Raw genomic sequence first — 3,620 nt, forward strand, 5'->3', positions numbered from 1 at the left:
GGGGGTGGGAATGAGGGGGGGAAGGGAATAGGGAGGGGGAGGGGATGAGGGGGAAATACAGCATAACTCATTTATAATGGGACCCTAAACAGTGCAAAGCAAATGCCAGAGTACACCAATGCTCACTCAGGCCACACCACATGGTGGTGACTTCTATCCCAAAAGGACAATACTATTACTGTTAGGCATCCTCCACTGTCAAAGTGGGGTGCATGAGGACTTAACTCAGACGAGGAAAGGCTTGGGAAATTAAATAGATGATCATAAATCCCCTACGGCTTACAGGATGCCAAGGTAAGACTTTCTTCCTAGGAACTCGACTCAGCTAGTAGAGCATAGGGCAGTTACAAAGGTCAAGATCAGCACGGCCACAGCTAGCCATTTCACCTTCACTAAGCTTGCAGCCAGTGCTGGTGGCTCACACCTGTAATCCAGCTACTCAGAAGGCTGAGATTTGAGAATCACGGTTCAAAGCCAACCTAGGCAGGAAAGTCTGTGAGACTCTTATCTCCAATGAACCACCAGAAAACTGGATGTGGTGCTGTGGCTCAAAGTGGCAGAGTGCTACCCTTGAGCAGAGCTCAGGGGACAGCACTCAGGTCCTGAGTGTAAGCCCCATAATGAACCCCCCAAAAAAGACAGGTTTAAGGACTTTGCTCATTCATTATGTTTTACACCTCTAATCTTAGCTACTTGGGAGTCAGAGACAGGAGGATCAAGAGTTTGAGGCCAGCCTTAACCACTTGGTTTGACCCAGAGCAAGACCTTGTATCCAAAACAAACAACAACAAAAAAACCCCAAAAGCACTGGAGATGTGTCTTACCTACTCCCAAGAGCACTTAGGGGGGAAAAAAATTAGCTCATTGATGCAAAGAAAGTATTAACGTTCTCCAAGTACTAGACAACGCTTCAGGTGGTCCAAACTACATCCCAGCTCCGTTATGGTAAAAACTGTGATGTGAAGGGTGATTTCTATGTATGGTTTTTCAAACAGATTATCCCTGGTACTACAGACCTATAGGGAAACCACTGGGTCACTGCTCAGTTCAAGGCTACCAGCACTGGCACACCTGTCCTTCAGGGAGCTCACAGGTTAAGTGTGCAGAGGAACAATAAAATTGTGCAACTCAATAAAATTATGGACCTCATTAAAGGTACCTCCCTTTTCTCCAAGGGTTCTGAGAATAGTTACTGAAGTAGAGAGAACAGATAATAAAATCCTCATTCTAATTGTTTTATAGAAAAAGGATAAAACCCCCAGGAGGGCAGAATGAAAACTGTCGGAACAAATAACTAGTAATTCCAAAGGTATCTTGGAAGTAGAGGTTCTTTTCTGAACTACAGAAATTTGGTGAAAGAAGTATTTGTGTTTCGCAGTGCTAGGGGTTAAACCATTTCGAGCAAGCTCTCTCCCACACCCCCTACCCTTGGTTCTGTTTTTTTTTTTTTTTTGGGTCGGGTTGTGGGGCCTGAACTCTGGGCCTGGCCGCTGTCCCTCAGCTCCTCAGTTCAAGGCTAGCGCTCTACCACTTGAGCCACAGCGCCACTTCCGGCTTTTTTCTTTTTGCTTATGTGGTGCTGAGGAATTGGACCCAGGGCCTCATGCATGCAAGGCAAGCGCTCTATCACTGAGCTACCTTCCCAGCTGCTACTTAAGTCATTTTGAACCATGCCTCCACCTTGTTTTTTTTTTGTCGGTCATGGGGCTTGAACTCTGTGCCTGAGCACTGTCCCTCAGCTCTTCAGCTCAAGGCTAGCGCTCTACCACTTGAGCCACAGTGCCACTTCCAGTTTTCTGGTAGTTGATTAGATAAGAGTTTCATAGCTTTTCCTGCTCTGGCTGGCTTTGAACTGAAATCCTCAGATCTCAGCCTCCTGAATAGGATTATAGGTGTGAACCACTTAAGCCCAGCACCTCCACCTTTTTTTAAACATCTTAATCCTCTAACCTTCATGAAGGATTTTACAAATGAAATAAGTTTGTGAGTTTTGTATAGAAACCAATTTTGGATAAATGGGAAACATCTAACAGGTTCTAACTCATCCATCTCTTCCACCCAGTCCCTCCTTCCATAGCCATTGTTTTAAGTCATATTGCTAAACCTTCTTACTAGGATTTCTGGAGCCCTCTCCAATCTTCCAAAAATATCTCCTGGTCTTGTTACTGCCTTGTTTACAATTCTGGAATGAGTCAGCCCCACTTCAGAACCAAGCCAACACCTAGGTTAATTCTGGGTCTTATGATCCTAGCATGGCAGCTCCGGTCTGCCTCTCCAGGCCCAGGCTCACCCCAGGCCTCAGGTCTCAGTCCGGCGCACCCCCCCCTCCCACCCATACTGCTGCTCTGCACTCTCCACTTCACTTGACTTCCTTTCTCTACTTGCTCCTGTGTCTGCAAAGCCCACTCATGGGCTGGGAAGGTGGCTTAGTGGTAAAGGGCTTGCCTAGCATGTATGAAACCCTGACTTTGATTCCTCAGTCCCACATACACAAAAAAGCTGGAAGTAGCACTGTGGCTCAAGTTGTAGAGCACTAGGCTTGAGCAAAAGCCAACTCATGCCTGATGTCCACTTCCCCTGATGTCTGTGTTCTTCACACACTGCTCTAGACTTACTGAGTCTGGTGAGACCTACCCCCATCCTGTGAGGAACTTAAGAACAGACACTTCTCTTCTTTTTCTTGTAGATTGTGGGGCTTGAACTCTGGGACTAGGCCCTGTCCCTGAGCTTTTACATTCAAGGCTAGACAGAGCTCTACCACTTTGAGCCACAATGCCACTTGCTATGAACTTCACATCTTAGCCTCCTAAGTAGTTAGGATTACAGGAGGGAGCCCCAGTGCCCAGCCAGACACTTCTTTTTATTGCCTTTCCCCCTCAAGGACTAAGTATAGTCGCCCTGGCAGAAAATCAACATAAGATTCACATGTCTGAATAAATATCCAAATTCTTGCTATGGTCCACTGAATGACTTCTTTTGGAAGTCATTTACTAATGTGTTCACTTAAAAAAAAATCCACACACCAAGTGCGGGTGGCTCACGCCTGTCATCCTAGCTACTCAGGAGGCTGAGATCTGAGGATCTTGGTTCAAAGCCAGCCTGGGCAGGAAAGTCTGTGAGACTCCTGTCTCCAATAAATCACTAGAAAACCGGAAGTGGTGCTGTGGCTCAAGTGGTAGAGAGCTCACCTTGAACTGAAGAGCTGAGGGACAGCGCCCAAGCCCAGAGTTCAAGCCCCACAACCGACCAGAACAAAAAGGACATAGTTCAACTGTCTCTATCTGACACCCATGCCTTCTCTCTAGTGAAGAGCACCTTGATTTTCTTTGGGGAAATCTGGTTTCCCACTGGCTCGGGCCGTCAGGGGAAGGCCCTTCCCCAGGCCCCGCTGTTTATAATCAGACTCACAGGAACCCTAAATTAACATTAGGCCCAGGGCTTGGGGGGGGATGACAGGAGCGGAGCGCTCTGCTCCCACAGGGTAGAAATTTGCTTTTATCGAGTAACAGCAGGAGCAGAACGTCAGAGGTCCAACCGGGGTCACAAAGGGAGGCCGGTGTCCACCGCACAGGCCGCGCCCAGAGGGAGGGAGGACGGGCGCGGGCGGGCGCGGGCGGGGA

This window comes from Dipodomys ordii, unplaced genomic scaffold, assembly GCF_000151885.1.
Source record: "Dipodomys ordii isolate 6190 unplaced genomic scaffold, Dord_2.0 Scaffold14, whole genome shotgun sequence".
Taxonomy (NCBI): Eukaryota; Metazoa; Chordata; class Mammalia; order Rodentia; family Heteromyidae; genus Dipodomys; species Dipodomys ordii.